Below are 18526 nucleotides of genomic sequence, written 5' to 3'. Positions count from 1 at the left end.
TACTGCTCTCAAGTGTTTACTGTTTTCAAGTAAAAGTGTGTTAAGCAGAGAGACATACACTAATGCAAAATAAATACTATATTTTTCCATGTATAATATGCCCCATGTATAAGACGCCCCCCACTTTTCTAATCCAAAATTAAGAAATTTAAATGGGGCTTGGCAAGTGTAGGGGGAAAGGGATCAAAGTGCTGCAGGATCGCTTTGATCCCTGCTTTCCCCTCCACTTGTTTTTGTTCTCTCCTCAGCTTACTTCCGTGTATAAGACGACCCTCAATTTTTAGTCTAAATATTTTAGATAAAAGTATAGTCTTAGACACAGAAAAATACGGTAAATAAATAAATCACTGGATAATATTAATAATGACGAGGAAGAAGCAGTATAAGATTGAAGGACCACTGGGTCCTTAGTTCACAAATAAGAGACACACACGAAGATGGCCAAGAAGCTCAGGGGACAGTGAGACACTGGTGTCTCACACTAAATCTTATTAGAGACATGAAATATAAAATAGAAGATATTTTAAGAAATAGAAACTATTTTTCTATGGCACTGGACTAGTCTACCATTTTTATATTTGGGTCTGTGTTTGGGCTGCATGTATGCCATTACCTAAATAATACCTATTATTATAAAGAAATATGGTTAGATACCATTAGAATAGCCATGCAAATGCAATTTCATTTGCTAGTCTGCCTCCCAAACTACCTGGCAGCTGAGGGGTACCAGAGGGCTGAACATTCCTTTTCCGGGTGTGTGGGGCAGAGGAAACAGCTTTTCTTCTCCAGGACAGAGTGCTCCAGGGCTCCACCATCAGTCTGTGCACTCACCTGCAAAGACTTGCATCTACTCACCTGCATGCAGTTTCTGGTCATTGGTGGCTATCAAGCTAGTGGTTTAGCATAAGACTTTGGCAAAACATTAAGAAGTGGATCTCATGCTGGAGATTCAAGCTTAAGGTGGGTCCCAGATCAGACTTTGAAAACTATGTTTCAATAAGTAATTACTCTGGATCCATATTGTATCTATATTTAAGCATGTTACTACATCAAAAGCAAGCTGCCATTTCTACTCATGTTTAAGGTATTGTGCATAAAATGAGTTAACATACAGCTCTGACTTGCTATGAGTCCTCTAAAGCTTGGAATGTGTAAATTAGCACTGACCTGCCCAGATACATTGAGAAGTCTGTTGGCAGTTCACACTATGTTTACTTAGGCACACACAGACAGGAATGGCATCTATGTCTGCAAAAACACAGTCTCAAAATCAGCTCCTGAGATGTTTAAAGGGAAGATATCCTGGAATTCCCTAAAGGCTGACAACTGAAATCTCATCAAAGATGCATTCAGAAACTAATGTTTAAATGGTTCTTTTTAAAATTCCTGGTGCCTTCACCAGTTCTCTCATTTGCTGCAGTTTATTTGCTGTTTTTTTAAAAAAATACAAATATAAATATACTTTCATAGAATAGTACAAATATTTCTGCAACACCAGTGAAGCACCAGTTAAGAATATCCCCTGGGAAGGTCATCCACATTTGATTACCTTTTCTGGTCCCACTTCACTCACCCACTCTGTGCCAAATGAATGATTTAAGAAAAATCAAGTTAAGGTTGAGAACAAAACAGCGTTTTAAGGTCAAGTATCTAAAGTAGGCAGGGCAACTCCCTAGTTGATGGTATGGAATTACGGAAGCTGGAATTCAAAAACATCTGAAGACGCACATTTACCCACCATGAAAGGCAAATAATGAGCCACTGCCTTCTTAATATTCCCTTCAATGCAAGGACAGAACAGCATTCGATATCCCAGAAAGTGAAATTATGAATTCTCTAAATTCCAGTTTGCTAGTATCCAAAGCTATAGATTGTTTCTCTAGCTGGGGACCCACAGCTTAGGCAAATCAAGTTTTGTTTTAAAACATCTCTCGCTCCTTAATCTTGTATGCATAGCATGTGGGAAGCACATTCATGTTGCCCAGGGAAACTGCCTTGTTTGAACAATTTGGCTGGCTGGCTTTTTTAACAATGGGACCAATGGCTTGGGGCCAGGATACTGGGACTTTCACATCCATAGAAGACTCCTTTAGAGTTGCAGAGGGATGGAACTGCAAGGCAAACACCCAAATCAAGGGCTGAGAGTTTATGAGTGAGTATGTTTGAGCTGGGCATGTGGATACTTAAGGTAGCTAAAGGTCAGCTAAAATTTATCCAATCATGTGAAGGTCTTTTGTGATCATTACTGTTCAGCACAATGTGATTTTAAAGGCTTTTTCATTCAACACCATTGTTCAGCCAAACTTTCCTGGCATCCCTATGCTCTGGTTCAGCACAGGATTCCATCTGCACAGTTTTGCACAAAAGTATCTAAATCACTGATACCTTTGGTGTTCCCTCTCATCTCCTCCATACCCAGGCTACCCAGATAAACAAACAAACTGGACAAAGTGAATGAGGGCTTGCCTTGCCAAAGGGTAACTGAGCAGCACCCACAACAATGATCATTACACATGGGTTCCACAAGGCAAGAACAACTAATGTTAAAAGGACTGGAAGGAGGAACAGGAAGGCAAAGAGATTTTAAAGGTCCAGAAGTTCAGAATCACATGGAATCTCAGCTGGTCTCACTCGCCCTCCCATTAGACCATTCAGGGTTAACAGCATTTTAAAGTCAAGGCCATTATCATCATCCTGCCAATAACAACAAAGCCTTGAAATGGAACAATTGTCATGGTGGCTATAGCAAAGTCATCCATGAGCTTGCATTCAGCTAAGGTGGGGAATACCACCAGAAACAGGATGAGCTACTCAGATGCTGTTAAATGGGCTAGGAATGTAGGAAGCTGTTTCATGCTGAGTCAGAACCTTGGTTTGTTTAACACATTAATGAGTAATGGTGGACAAATCTAAATCAAAACAATTCAAATTTTTATTCTAATCAGCAACTGGGAAAGAGTATTTGACTACTACTGATTTACATTAGGTTTCCCACTACTTGATACATTTTCTAAACAACTCTGCAAATATGAGTGCCAAAACAGACTCATTTACAATAAAACATTGTTACCGTTTTTTTCATTTTTACTACCAAGCATGGCATCTCTCTCTTGGAATGTTTACAGTAGGCACACTTTCCGGTTTCACCCATATAGCAAGGACAGGGATACTCTGACCTTGATGATACTGTTTTGAGTGCAACGTAGGCAGCACAAAAAGCAGTGGAGGATAATGGGCTTGTAGTCCAACAACAAGAAGGAGCCCACATTTTCTCCAGCCCTTCTATAGAGGGAGTATCTTTAAATTATTACTATAGAGGGGGAAAAAAACTCTTACATCAATTTGTGACTTAAACTACAGAACCATGAACACAAGTCTATTTTGTCTTCTTGCTCAGCTCTACTCTTGCAAAAATAAAGTAGTAATAAAAATGCAATGTTCACTGAGAGACAGGTCAGACTAGAGTATTTCATTTTCACTAACTAAATATAAAATGATTATGTTTGGCTAGTAAAGAATAAATAATCATGCTTGAAAAACGATGAAGTCAGTTTATCATTATAAATAAGAGCTCGATGTGTCCCATTTAGTTCAGAGGTTAACCACAGGGTTAAAATGTCATTATTTGCATTCTTTTATTTTAGCCTATTTATTCTTTAATACTGTCTTATCCCAATATCCATTAAGATCTATTTTTGTGTGCTCCATATCAAGAGGCCAGGTAAAGCTCTTATTAGCAAAAGATCATTTCAGCAAAAAAGGAAAAAAAAAAAAAAGAAAAATCAGAAACAAACAGAAAAAAGATCAAACCGGTGTCAGGCAGATACAAACTTCATTCTCTCTTAATGATTGTGGGGGGAGGAGTGTCTGATTTGAAACAAAGAACAGAGAGTTGATGTGCTTTCTTCCCTTTTCAACACCATCAAAATGGCCCTCTAAAATGTTCCCATTCGTGTCAATTAGGATATTTGATCTAAACGCTGAGGCCATGCCAAGCAGGTGGTTAATGGGAAGGAAATACTTCCCCTTTCCTGGGCAATAGAATTCAAGTAAGACTACCTACACCCATACCCCCAATGACAACAATCTTCAGTTTGGGTGAATGCTCTATAACAATCTGTAGCATGGCTTTTTCAGTTATGGCACCTTGCCTTTGTCACTCCCTGCCCATGAAAATATATCACGCACCTGCCCTTCTGGTGTTTCACCAATAGTCATGACATTCTGAAAAGTAATGTCCAGATTTCTATGATATTTCATTTCACTAATCATGGCTGAGACATGTAAGACTGAGAGCCAATATGGTGCCATGTTTGGAATCTCATCAAGAACCAGAAAACCATGGGTTCAAATGTGCCCTTAAATCCAGTGGGTGATCTTGAGCCTCTAATCTGTCTCATGCATACCTGTCTCACAAGGTTGTTGCAAGGACAAGCTTAGACCATTGACACTGCCCTCAGATTTTCAATCAGATGTTTCACAGTTTACAGGTCACCCTCTGTGACAATATGTTAATCCAGTTCACATTTCAAAATAGCTGCAAGCTCCAACTTATTACAAGAATTGTGCACTGTTTCAGCTAACCTCTTGAGTGGCACAATGCTCTTTACTCATGTGCCAAACATTCAGTGGTTTGGTCCAAGCCACGCGGACAGAGAGATAATTCAGGATATTGCAAAACAAGGAATTCCTACGCTGCCGTCAAGATGACTGGGAATAGATCACGGCTATCAGACTCTTTGATCATTTGTTTAAAAAAGGAAAGCAAACTATGTTTGTATTTCATCTGTCCCTATCTTGCCTGAACATTCATGGCCTTAAACCAATGGGCAAAATTGCTTTGGAATGCTAAGTATTCCCCCCCACAATACTGGAAAAGTAAATTTGGAAAGAACACATAATGCTCTCTATCTATTTCTAGGGGTTGTATAGATAAAACCCGGAGCCAGGGGACAAAAACATTCAGATGTTACAACAGATCAGCAATAGCCTATCTATTTGGGGCGATGGGGGAGGGAATACGTTGCAGGTCCAGATCCTACTGTAACTCAACAGTCTGTAGAGTGACCTGCAGGATAAATTTTACTGCAACTACCACAGGTGGTTTTGACTCCAGTCCAAGCTTGGCCAACTTATGATTCTGAGCTAAATGCAGCCCGAAATCCATGAACAGCACCAGCTGCGCCCCCAGGAGTTTATAAATATCCTAGTTTTGTTGTCTGCAAGACTGCCATAGGAGTTGCCAAATCAAAATAATCTTATCTTAATCTTAGAACTGCAGAGCTGGAAGCGACCCTATGGATTGTCAAGTTCAGCCTCTGTCAAGAAGGCACAACCTGGAATCGGATTCCCAACTTCTGGCTCTGCAGTCATGCAATCATGCAATCCATACCAGGTTCAGCTGGGAATGTCACAAGCTGCACAAAGTGCTCTACTGTATGCAGGGAACAACCTGCAGAGCGGTACTAGAGAGGAAGACAGCAATTCCACACCTTTTGCCAGGGCCATTCATGAAGTCCTGGTGCCTGGTCCAGGCAACAACCAGAGAATAACGTACAGTAGTTACTTTTTGGGGCTGTCTAGTAGCTATGATGGCTACGGATTCTGAGACTTGCAGCCCCAAAAAGTAACTTTTACAAGCTGCCACCAATGCAGCAGCTGACTAATCAAACATCAGAAACAGGGAAATGAATAAATTAGAGAAATGAATTAGTACCTGGTAGCAACAGCTGGCCCTATAAAAGTTATCTACACATTCCTTAGGGGGAGATCTTCATTTAAAGAACCTCGCAGCACAAGAAAAGACAAAAAACTCAGCCCAAGTTGCTGTCAGAACCAAAGACTCAGGCAGCTGCCACCAGAACAATAAAGCACATACATTTATCTGCCACCCTTTTATCAAGATTCTCATCACTTAATTACAAGGGACGTGGTGGCGCTGCGGGCTAAACCGCAGAAGCCTGTGCTGCAGGGTCAGAAGACCAAGCAGTCGTAAGATTGAATCCACGTGACGGAGTGAGCGCCTGTCGCTTGTCCCAGCTCCCGCCAACCTAGCGGTTCGAAAGCATGCAAATGCAAGTAGATAAATAGGGACCACTTCGGTGGGAAGGTAACAGTGTTCCGTGTCTAAGTTGCACTGGCCATGTGACCACGGAAAGATTGTCTTCGGACAAAACGCTGGCTCTATGGCTTGGAAACGGGGATGAGCACCGCCCCCTAGAGTCGAACACGACTGGACAAAAAATTGTCAAGGGGAACCTTTACCTTTACCATCACTTAATTGCTAACATCTGCAGCCAATAAGTCCCAGTGATGTGAACAACATACAAGCCACACACTGTGCAACCATCAATTCAGTGTGCTCTAATGCCACTCTGTGTGGTTTATAACATTAAAAATAACAATAACAGTAACAATACTAACAACTGAAAAGAATTATGAACAGCATTCTGAAGAGCTGTGGAATCACTAGCCACAATTTTGTTCATCTGTATGTGATGAAGTTGATTCTAACACAGCTTGGAGCTCCTACAGATATTCCATGAACATTAATGTTTCCTGTCTACCATCTGCAGCACCAGGGATGGAAAAGCTACATTGGAAAATATATTCAGACAGGAGCTTTCAAACAAAAGTGACTTGCCTGATCTTCATCAAAGCTGACAAAAATTCCAGCCAAAGCAGTAAAAGTGGCAGGAGGTTTTTAATCCTAAAAAATCCTTCCTGTTACGGCAATTATCAAGACAACTCTGTCTCCTTCCTGGAAAGGAAAATGCAGCCAGCAGAGGAAATGCAAGTGAACTCCAACTCCTAATAGCCTGTGTTTGAAATAACTTGAAGCTAGCATTTCACAAACTGCTGGAAGATAAAGAGACGGAGGAAGGATGACTTGGGATGGAGAGGGAAAGTAGCAGAAAAGGGGGGGGCTTAACATTTCCCCCCCCCCCGCACTCCTGAAAAGTGCAAGGGAGAAGATATAGATGCAAACAGGACTAAGCAGCTCTTTCCTCCTCTACTCCATGTGCCACTTCTCCTGACCCCAAATTGCATTCTTTTCAACAACTAAGATTTTCAGGTATATCTTTTGCCATATAAGGAAAGCAGTGGTGGAAGAAAGAAGGCATGGAGGAAGCACCAAATGGCAGGGGAAATGGGTGCCCATTCTACACTAATTTTTTTCTTTCCTTTTCAGTCACTGGGTAGGTAACTTTTAACTGCAGAACATCAGCATCCCTTGTTGTCAGGTGTCACAATAATGCCAAAGAAGCAAAGTCTATTCTTGAGAATGGCCAAAGCCGCTCAGATGGTTTTGAGTGAGCATCTCTTTCACTGCTTTTTGTCTTTTAATTTGGTCTAACATACTTTACCTTCCAGAGCTAAGCCATGTGTTAACAGCCAAGCTGAAGAAAAAAAAATTAAATGCTGAAATACAGGCTCTCTCTTTTTTTTCTTCCAGATTTACACTCCAGGAGGATTACGGAATAATTTCTTGTTCAATGAAGACAATGGCCACATTCATCCATCTTGGCAAAGCAATGATGCTGTTGATTATGCCCCCCTGAGTTTCACATAAATAGATCTGAATGTCAGAATGGTGTTTCAGAAAACAGGGAATGGCTTGATCATCAGAAATGCAATATAGTTCTCTGTCTAAAGTTGGTCTTCAATTTAGATTTGAGAAAATTTGTGGAAATAAGAACATGTTGCACTTACAGCAGCTCTGTGTAGTCTAAACTGTTAGCCAACTCAGCTTGCCATTGTACACTTGGCAGCGGTGACAAGCCGCTCCCTGTGAATAAGCTGGTTAGAAGAGAAGAAACAGGAAGGATAAAAGAGTCCTCACTGCTGGGGGAGGGGGAGGGGAGTAAGGCAAGACACTTATTTCAGCTTCAACTTTGTGATTCTTCCTGTTCACAGAAGATTCAGGTAAGCAATAACTGTTTGGGGGAACATAGTTGTGAAAAAAAAACCCTCCAAATACTACCACCTCTAAACAACATAACCAAAGCCCAGAGTGAGTGTCCAGTTTTACAAACTATACTCACCTGATTTCAGGTATCCATTGCAAATTAAACCACACACTGGGGTTCTGGAAATGAAATATATGTTTAGTTTTATATGATGCTGTTTTTAACTTGATGTGTTTCCATTGCTATAAGTAGTACGAGTCTTTTTTTTAATAGAAGGGGGGAAAGGCATCTGATATATAATGATAATGTTCATCACTGATAATTTTTATAAAGAGTTGTTGTTGGCAACTGTGGTTCTTCAGATATGCAGGCTACTAGGGATAGGGAGGCTGAAGCTAATGGAAGCTGCAATCCAGGAGCCCATGGAGAGTCCACAACGGTGATCCACTGACTAAATTTTAAGTTCAGAATTAAAAACAGGATGCACTTGACTTGCAAGCCTCAATGGCAACGTACATTAGAGGCACTGTCATTATACTGCAATCTGTGGAAGAGCTTCTAGAAGTTTAATACTTTACTGTGGCTGCTCTGGGATCAATCAATATTTGCTGAATACATTCTTAGCATTGGATGGCACTCAGTTCTTCTACAAATAGAAGCAAGTTACAAAATATGTTTAACCATCAATGACTTGAAAACTTTTTAGAAGAGAAAGGCTCTGGCTCTTAATTCTGCTTTTCTCCAGTTTGAAGTGCCAGCCCCGTTAGGCAAGTAAAATGACTCTCTCTGTTTTAAGATGCTCCCAAAGTAGGTACTTAACTGCAGAACAGCCACATTTTTCACCCACATTTTAAGGGAGGTTGTCATGAAAGTGTCTTTCCCTGCTCTTGTCTCATGATTGCATAATGTCTTTCAGCCTACATAGAAGACAGGAAAAGCAGAGCAATCTCAATAGGTATAGGTCCCTTTAGTTCTTCTTGACTTTTTTTTTTGAAAGAGGGCAGTTTTGACATGTGCAGTAGTGTATTGGGATTGTCAAGTCTGTGGCATGAAAACATCCCCTTTTTGGTTAAAACCGCAATATTCATGTAACATCATTTAATACAAAAGTATGTTAGCGTAAATTAAAACATGCAGTCTTTTATTTTACTAGTATTTTGCCACTGTGTTGATCTGTAATTTTTTTTTTCTGAAATGGGATACTCAGGACTGTACCTTTCCTGCTTTCAGAGCAAATGTTACACTCACTAGTGTGAACCAAGCATGGGAAGTGAAGTGAAATTATACACAGAGCTTACATTAGAAAAGCAGTGATAGCTTTTCTAATGCAGGAGAATATCCCTTAAATGAGACCCACTGTAATGGACAGTAGTTGCACAAGAGTAAAACACCATATGACACTTCAAACTCTCAATCTCATCAGGTTTCAAAAGCTAAACAGGATTTAGCTTGGGTTAGTATGTGGGTGGGAGAAGAGTAAGAGAATATCAGAGATCTCCAGGAAATGCTAGGAGAGGTTCCTGTTTCAAACTCAGTCTGCAAGTTTGGAGAGCTATGATCAGCCAAAGGTGAGAACATTGGACTAGACAGACCAATGGACTGATGCAATACAAGGCAGAGTTCTGTGCCCTTTAAAAAGGCATACATTTCTGCATTTACGTTTCATTTAAATAGGGATCATGCACGAGAACAGTCTGATGAAGGTTGGCTTAAATGGTTCAAAGCTAAAACTATCTGAAAACCATTTCGGAAATAAGACCCATCTAGAATAGATTCTGAAATAGAGAAAATAGGTACGTTGGGTGCTTCGAAGAGAACGCTTTTACTGCGCCTTCACTCTGCCTAACACAGAAAGTTCAAAAGAGCTCCAGAAGATATTGTCCTCTATTTGTTACCCTTCCAGGTTTTCTTCTGCCTTTTTCTCACTTAAAAAAAAAGCAAGCTGTCAAGGAGAGAAAGAAGGAAAAGCGGTCAATGTGATGGGGAGTGTTAGGAGCTGTCCATCTGGGTGGACTGCTCAATTCACTGACTTTTTAATGGTCCCCCTTCCCCTCCCCCTCCTCTTCCTCCAGAGTGCAAGGCTGCCTTTTATTCCTTAACGAATAGGTATGCTGGAGCCTGACTGCAGAAACAAAACATCTGCCAGTCACAAGCATCTCTGTAAACCAACATGACAAGGCTGCTGCCTTTTTCACTGGAGGTTTACTTAGAGGCTGGCACAGGATTTGGGGGGCGTTGCCGGGGGCTGACTTGCACTGACAGGACTTAGCTGTCAGATTCCAGGCAGAGAGAAAGAAAGAAAGAGAACATGCACACAACACAAACTGTTCAGTCATTGTCCTGGCATACTTCCTTGCTCCTAAGTGATTAGCACAAACTGCTTCCCACCCCAATATATGTCTCAGAAAGGGAGCTAAGCAAATAGGAATTGTTTGTTAATTTATTATTTGTTTGTTAATTTATTATTTGTTTAAAAACTAGAGGAAATCACAGTCCACAATCATATGGGAAACCAGTCTGTCAGGGAAGGAGAGGAAAATGCAACATCCACACGTAGGAAAAGAGATAGGGTCATGTACTCTTCCTTTATTGCATTTTCTAAGTAATAAAGACACCACCTGTGTATGTGACAGGTCTACAGTTTTGTTCTTCTCCCATAAAAGACTCTCACAGAATTTCCAAATGAGCAGCATGCATAAACAGTAGTTGGAAATATGTATTTCATAGGTTGTTCTTCTCTGCCACATAATTCACTTATTTCCATCTGTCATATCACCCATCCATCCATCCTTAGTTACTCACTAGTAATGTGTTTTTGTGGCTGCCTCCAAACAAATTCAACCCATCCAAATACCTGCCAAAAGCAAAACTGACTAGAGACTAAAGGATGGGGAGAACACTTCCTCAAAGGATGACGATGATGATGAGAAAGGGAAAAAGAATTGGGTCCAAATTAAACAGTGTCCCAAGATCAGCATATAGAATGCTTACAATAAATAAAGAATAAAATACAATAATTCAATAGAGCCCACTTTCAGATATGAAACATACAAAGCAGTAACAAATGAGAGAGTCCCTTTGAGCCTGCACACATCTAAGTTATTCATTGATGAAGGAAAATTACTTAAATCTCATACTTCTGGAACTAGGGACAGCTCATTCATGGTCAGAAAAGGGAAAACTCTCAGCAAGGTTTGAAGCACTTTGTCTTTTAAAGATTAAACACACACACGCAAATCAGGGTCTTGCTAATTTTGAAGAACAAAGAGTTTAAGTCCTGACCAGCGATTCCAAAAGCTGTCTTACGAAATAAGAGGTGTTGAAGGTCCCACTCTGTCTCCAGAGCAGACTATCACCATATGCTAGAATTCCCACAGAAACATAATATGCTTCCCATAATTTTTGTCTTGAGGTTGGTATGTGAGGTACCATAAGCCAGGTACCAGAATCGGAATCTTATTTTATGATGAGCCCAATATGGGTGAATGCTCTCACTAGCATGGCATGAGTGTGTATAGGGACATCTATAGTAAGCCTTTTGAAAAAAAATTAGGGGCCTTTTGGGAACCAGTGTAGTGGACAGTGTATCAGATTGCGATTTAGGACGGTGGAGTTGAAATCCCCACTCAGCCATACAAACCCAAGGGAATGGAAAATGGTAAAATATTCCTTGAACATCTAACAGACCTTGAAACTCTATATGATGATAAGATTGGCTTCAATGTGTCTCTCCAATGTCCAAGATTTCAAATTTTCTCTATTGATTTTTTTTTTAATTCTCTCATTAGATGAAACTGTTTCTTTTGATTGAAAAGAAGCACCTCCTCTAAAACAAAGCAAATGAAGTACTTATCCTCAATACAAGCCTTTTGTCGCAGCCTAGGTCACTTTGCCACTTTCCTATTCCACACTACAAAACACCCTTAGCACTGAGTCCCCAGCTCAGCCCACAAGCTCTGTACACGTGTCTCCTTTATAACTGCCAATGTCACCGACCCAGTCACTTCCAGATAGATGAACTTGTTAAGAGAAAACTTTCTTCTTTTCATAGTTTTAGGCACCCTTATAGCAAATACCTCCTTGAATAAAGCACTTAAGGAACATCTAAGGTTACCTACGAGAGCCTGTGTGGTGTAGCAAATAAAACGTTAATTTAGTGCTCAAGAGAAGACCTGGGTTTCCTACTTGTTCATGGAAACTCACGGGGCTGGGAGTGTGAAACGCTAAACCGCTCCGTGAACGTCTGGATTTACCTCAAAAACCGTATCGGGGTCCCCATAGGTTGGAAACGACTTGATGGTACACAAGGCACCCAAAGTCACATAGCAGGAGGCGATCTCATTCACTGGGGCTTTAAAATAAAATTTAAAAAAAGTAATACTGCTGAACACACTAAAGCTGCGCTCCTCCATGCACTTACGAAGCTCTTGCAACAGTTGGGTCTACTTCAGAGTAAGCACAGGCATGACCTCTGAGCCGGACAGGTTGACTGACTCCCCACTTTTCAGAGCCGATCCCTTATATGGCCGGAGCAGCGCGGCCCCTCCTATCTGCCTTCCGCTCGCCCCAAGCCCCCACGCCAGCCCTCGGTCGCCACCGGCGCCTTCTCTCTCCCCTGATCTCATCCCCGTCCTCGATCCCTCTTCCTAGGCGAGCCGGGCTACTTTCCGGGCACGCCCGACGTCCGCTTCGCCCGCACCAAGGAAAGCTCAGTCCCGCCCAGTCCCCGTCCCCGTCCCCGTCCCCTAGTCCGAGCGCTACCTTCACGTCGGGTCGGCTCTCCGGCGTCGCTCGTCCGCCCGCTCCTCCTGGCAGACCGTCTCGGGCAATGGAGAGGCGGAAACCAGCGCGCGCTTCTGGGGGGGGGGACTCGCCGCGCCTCCGGGGCCGCCTCCCGCCCCGCCTCAGGGAGGGCCTGCCTGGGATCGGGTCAGAGCGAGGGGCCAGAGGACGTGCGACCCGGGCGGGGGGGGCGCGCCACGAGTTGGGCGGGGGATGGCGGGTGTGCCTCGCCTGAGTCACTCGCTCGAGGCCCGCGCCATCGTCTCTCTCTCTCTCTCTCTCCCTCTGTGTGTGTGTGTGTGTGTGTGTACGTGTGTGTGTGTGTGAGAGAGAGAGAGGAGAGAATGAATATGAATGAGATGAGAGAGAAGAGAAGGGACAGGACCAGAGCTCCAGTCAATAGCCAGGAATGAGCACCAGGGTTACAGAAGAGCATATGGGGTAGGATCAGAATGAAAAGCCTCCGTGTCGTTCAGCCAAAGGGCCAAGAGGAATGGGGAGGTCAGCGATGGGGTTTCTGTAGCCTCTGCATCCGCAGCATTGCAGCCCCAGGTGTCCCAGCGTTGGTAGCAATTCCTGCCCCAGAGATGGAGATCCGAGGCCCAGTCAGATGTTCCTAGACTGTATGGTTCTTGGCATCCCTCCTCATTGGTCCTGCTAGGTAGTGCTGAAGAGAGCCCAACCACATCTGGAAGTATCACAGGTGGCTGATAGTTGTCATAAAGCTGGAAAACGTCTGGAATTAGAGTTGCTGACGGAGGGGGCCGAGAGCAGGGTTTGGTTTGTTCACCATTCATTTATGAGTTTAAAGCGCAAATAAGCTTGGGGTGGTTTGCAAACAGAATAAACAAAAACAGTTTCACAGGGTTTGGAGTTAAACATTGCCTGAAATAAGACTTCAGCATTTTTGTTTCCACATTAAGAGCCAGCATTTAATAGTGAAAGCAACAATAAAAATTAGCATCAAGAACCAAATGGCTACTTGGCTTGGGAACAAAATGTTACTAAAGAGGATGCCAGGTAAACACACACACACACACACACACACACACACACACACACACACACACACACACACACACACACACACACACACACACACACACACACACACACAAACACATACATACAGGGGGGGTACTCTAGAGAAGGCACTTCTGACATGGTACTGGTAACTTTCCATTGCAACATAAACACATTGTATGTTGCAATTGTAGCCTTCCTAACGCATCTTATCACAGTGAAGCCATCACTATCACTGATTATACAGTATAACAAAGAATATTGGCCTGTCTGGTTGCAGGAGAGGACTGCAGCTGACCATAGAAACAAGTATTATAGCTGCTTGAGAATGTATCTGTATTACTGTACAGCAAAGCAAATCAACATTCTATGAGAAGATTCTAAAAATAAGGGCAAGTGAAACGAAGAAAAAAATAACTTTGAGGCTGGGTTTCAGATCACCACCAAATTCGACACAGAAATTAGGGAACTTTGGACAACGGTTTTCAGAAATAAATCTGTTTCAGAAATAGGTGGTCCCCAAATGACCTCAGATTTAAAATAGATCACATAAATTGAAAATGCCAATCTTGCTTATTTTGAAAGAGAAAGGTTAGTCCCACCTGCTTTAAAAAAACAACAAATTATTATTTAGAAAGAATCCAGGCTGTAGGAGCTAAAGTACTGATCCTCTAAAAATGTCTTTCAAAAGAGAAAAACAGCCACTTTATTATAAAAATAGGCATGCATGGTACAAGTTTGCTACCAGGAACTTTGTGAAATTAAATGTTGTTTACATTTAGAGGTGGTGGGGAGGACTGATTTGGAGAGAACGGTCATAGAAACAAGCTGAAAATTAAGACCATTTCCAGCTTTCCACCCATCTTATAAAATTGCTGGTAATTAAAAAAAAACCTCTCTCAAGATGTTATGTGCCATCAAGTCACTTCTGATGTTTCATGGCTATGCCACTTAATAACTTCCCAAATGTCCTATCATTAGCAGCTCAGATCTTGGAAACCAACATCTCATGTTAGGTTGTTCCATCTTTCTACTGCACCCCTTTCTTAGCAATATTGTCTTTTCCAATAAGTTCTGCTCAGGTCTTGCAAACTAACAGCTGTGGCTTCCTTTTGTAAGACAATCTGTCTCATGTTAGGTCTTCCTCTTTTCCTAATGCCCACACCAGTTTTCCTGGCAATATTATTTTTCCCTGTCAATTCTGTATTCTCATTATATGTGCAAGGTAGGATAATTTCCGTTTACTCATTTTTCCTCTGGTGAGAGTTCAAACTTGACTTGACTGAGCACCCACTTATTCGCTATTCTGGTGGTCTGTGGTACTGGAGCCTCTCCTCCAATACCACATTTCAGATGAGTTAATTTTTGTTGAATTTTGCTGGAAAGTGTGTCCTTTGTGTTCAGAAAGTAAGGTATTCTAAACAGCCTCAAGGGGTTGTTTATTTTAACTCAGTTCTGGATGTGATTTATTTTTAATTAATTTGGCATGTATGCTTGCCTGTGTCAGAGTAAATTATGTATGTGGAGATTGTTAAGCATTAGATGCCAGGATCATGGGTTCCAGGCTGCAGGGAAAACGTGCAGTCTAATCTGTTATCTTTTTTCTGTCTATAATATTGAATGAATGCTATCCTAGTTTGAAAGAAAACAAATATTAAAAATAACACTGCCAGTGGCAGCGGCAAGTGGCTGTGAGGGGCAGCCAGTGCAAAGATGGACGAGGGCAGGACAAAGCCTCAAGTACAGGGAGTTTGTGGCACCCACCCACACTCACACTGACTGCTTCTCACAGCCTCTCACCACTGCTACCAGCAGTGTTAATTTTAATATTTGTTTTATTTTTTATTTCTTTCAAAGAGGGATAGCGCTCAATCAGTATTACAGATAGAAAAAAGTGTCAGCAGTAGTGTCCTAAGAAGGCTTGTCAGACACTAACATTGCTATTATTTTAGTTCCATGCAAAAACATGTGCATTTTTTCACACCTGGGCATTATTTATTTGTTTGTTTGTTTGTTGAGCTTATATGCTGCCCATTTAGACATAGTCTACTTTGGGCGGTTCACAAAGCATGTAATAAAAACAATTAATATGTAATAAAAACAATAAACAATTAAAATAACAGTTTACAACATTAACAAAAAACAGAATAGATAAAGATAAAGAGAGAGAATTACGTAGTGAATATGTGTGAGTTGGCACTGTAGGTTATAATTATAATTTTATTCTTGCATTCTTGCTTAATGGTAAACTGCCCTGAAATTCTAAAAAAGGTGAAGGGTTGTATAAAAAAGTTTAAAATAAATTAGTCATTAGACCCACTATGAAAAGCATTGACTTTGTACTTCTTATAACCATGATTAAAGATAGTTGTTTGCGATACCTCAACAGGCGGCAGATGTTTGGAAAATGACTGTAGCCTGGCATAGCTGAATAAAAGATTGGACTGTAGTGATCTATTTGTCATCTGCAAGTCCTTTGTCTCAAAAGAATGAGAAGTTGTCACTGACTGATTAATTAATGGCTAGGAGAAAGGAAAGGATGAGGCATCTGCTTTAGATTAATAGAAATAGTATTTACATTTATTGCTTGCCAGAGAAATATACACTTGGAAGGGTACCATGGGCTGGCTAAGAATGAAGCAAACTCTCTTGCACAAATCCACTGTGCATATCTACATTCCTTTAATTTTCCACATCCAGATGATACCAGATTACATGCAGGGAGGTGAACCGAACAAGATGTTTATTTTAAAGCTTTGTGATTCCATCTGGCTCAATTTCTGTTTTACTTTCAATATGGTTAGGATTTGGTTGCAGTTTAATTTGTGCATTAGTATCATATTTTCCTACTTTTTCATTCTTCATCCTGGAACAAGGCATATGGAGAATAGTGTGTTTGATGACTATCAGTAGCATGTGGTCCTGTGAGTCCACTGAATTGCATAAATATTGTCTGTAGTCGGAAAGATGAGGAGGAACCAACTGGGAAACATGGCATGGTAAGAAGATGCGGCCCACTCCCAGCAAAAGCTTGGAAATGCTACTGTTTGAAGGGAGGCGTGTCTTCCAAAAATCCTCAACTAGTTAGGGCAATGGGGGCATTCTGGGAATTGGAGTCTGAAAAAGTATTATTTCCAAGCTCTGGAAGACTAATGGTCTTCATACACAGCAGGAAGAGGTCAGGTCAGTAGGGAAGCTGGGAGATGTAGTAAAAAAAAGTAACTTTTCTAAACTCTGTTATAAACTTTATGTTGTGGGTTGCTGCTGTCTCTTCTTCAGGTGCAGTAAGACTAGTGCTGCTAATGAGTCAGAGTTGATTTTGCTCCTTTATGTATTAGGCTTTGATTATAATACTTAATTTATTTAAAGTCTGTTATACCGTTTTGGTTTATTTTGATTAATACTTTTAAAAATCTCTTCCTCCTTCCTCTTGACCCCCAAATGTATTATTTCATGTCCTCTTTATTGTGAGATGCTGTAGGTAAGTGACATACAAAGAAACTAACGTGGTTTGGTTTTAATTATTAAATGGCTGTTTGAGAAGACCAACCTCATCATTCTGTTCCCTTCATAATTGTTGGATTTTCCATCTGTATCAAAATGGGCTAAACACGAAAATGGCCAGTGGGGAAATTCCTGTCATGATTCAGTAGTAGATTCTGTAATAAGACACAAAACACAAAGTGAAAAAGAAAGGGAGGGAAATAAGCAATGGAGCATGAAGTTTACCGTTCACGCTCACATGGCTGAAGCAAGCCAGACACCAGTCTGTGAAATCTGCATGAAAATCTTTCTTGTTCTGGTTCACACGGGGATTTAGGAAAGCAAAGCTTATCCTTCTTCCAGTTACATGCTTGAACAACTGTGACTGAGGCAGCAGAGAAAGGCCTCTCAAGGCCTCTGGCCTTAGCCCAGCCAAAACTCAAAGCCATTTCTGTTGGGAAAAAATGCTTTCTGGCTCCAGTTTTTCTTCTTAATATGCTGTTCTCTAAAGGAGATGCTCCCATCAAATGGAAAGTAAAGAGGGGTAAAGAGGGAAGGTGTTGTCAAGGTGAGGAACAGCATTCCCTTTCATTCTGCCTGTATCAGCTCCAGCTAAGAATAAAGGTCTGTGAAATTGGGGTTCTGTGGCCATATATTATTGTTCAAACTAAAAACCTAGTTTACCATAATTATGGGAAAAAAGCATAAGCAGGCTTTATATCCTGAAGGAGAGTAGAAACCCTGTGTGAGTGTTTTACAGCTGATAGTACTGTCCTGAGCAGAACTTGGAACATTATTTCCAAAGAAGAATTTGTTGTGTAATCTTTGTGATAAAGGTAAAGGTAAAGGTTCCCAGTTGTGTCTGACTCTAGGGGGCAGTGCTCATCTCCATTTCCAACCCATAGAGCTAGTGTTTGTCCACAGACAATCCTCTTTGGTCACAAGGCCAACGTGACTAGACATGGAACGACGTTTACCTTCCCACCAAGGTGGTACCTATTTATCTACTCGCATTTTTGCATTTTGCATGCTTTCGAACTGCTAGGTTGTCGGGAGCTGGGACAAGTGACCGGGGCTCACTATGTCGCGTGGATTCGATCTTACGACTGCGGGTCTTCTGACTTTGCAGCACAGAGGCTTCAGTCATCATTGCTCTACTCCTAAAAGTAGCTCTGTCTCCCTGTTCCACATTATTATTGGCCAGAATCCTATTGTGCAAATTTGTGCTGGAGGACTGTGTTGACATCATAGGCTCCTGCCTCTGGGGGAAATTTAAATTTTTCCTGTTTCCCCCTACACCAGACTCTTGGGGTGCTAGAAGTGCTTTT

General features: G+C 41.4%; 1 protein-coding gene across 1 annotated transcript in view; it reads right to left on the bottom strand.

Moving 5' to 3' along the window:
- Positions 1-13596: 13596 nt before the first annotated feature.
- The window catches only part of PPM1J (protein phosphatase, Mg2+/Mn2+ dependent 1J), a 43540-nt gene continuing 38610 nt past the window's right edge, over positions 13597-18526 (bottom strand). Inside the window, exon 11 of the transcript XR_013545131.1 lies at positions 13597-17374. The gene's annotated coding sequence lies outside the window, so the exon portion shown is untranslated. The remainder of the gene's footprint in view (positions 17375-18526) is intronic.

Source organism: Pogona vitticeps, chromosome 4 (genome assembly GCF_051106095.1).
Source record: "Pogona vitticeps strain Pit_001003342236 chromosome 4, PviZW2.1, whole genome shotgun sequence".
NCBI lineage: Eukaryota > Metazoa > Chordata > Lepidosauria > Squamata > Agamidae > Pogona > Pogona vitticeps.
This window is presented reverse-complemented; position numbering and strand designations above follow the sequence as displayed.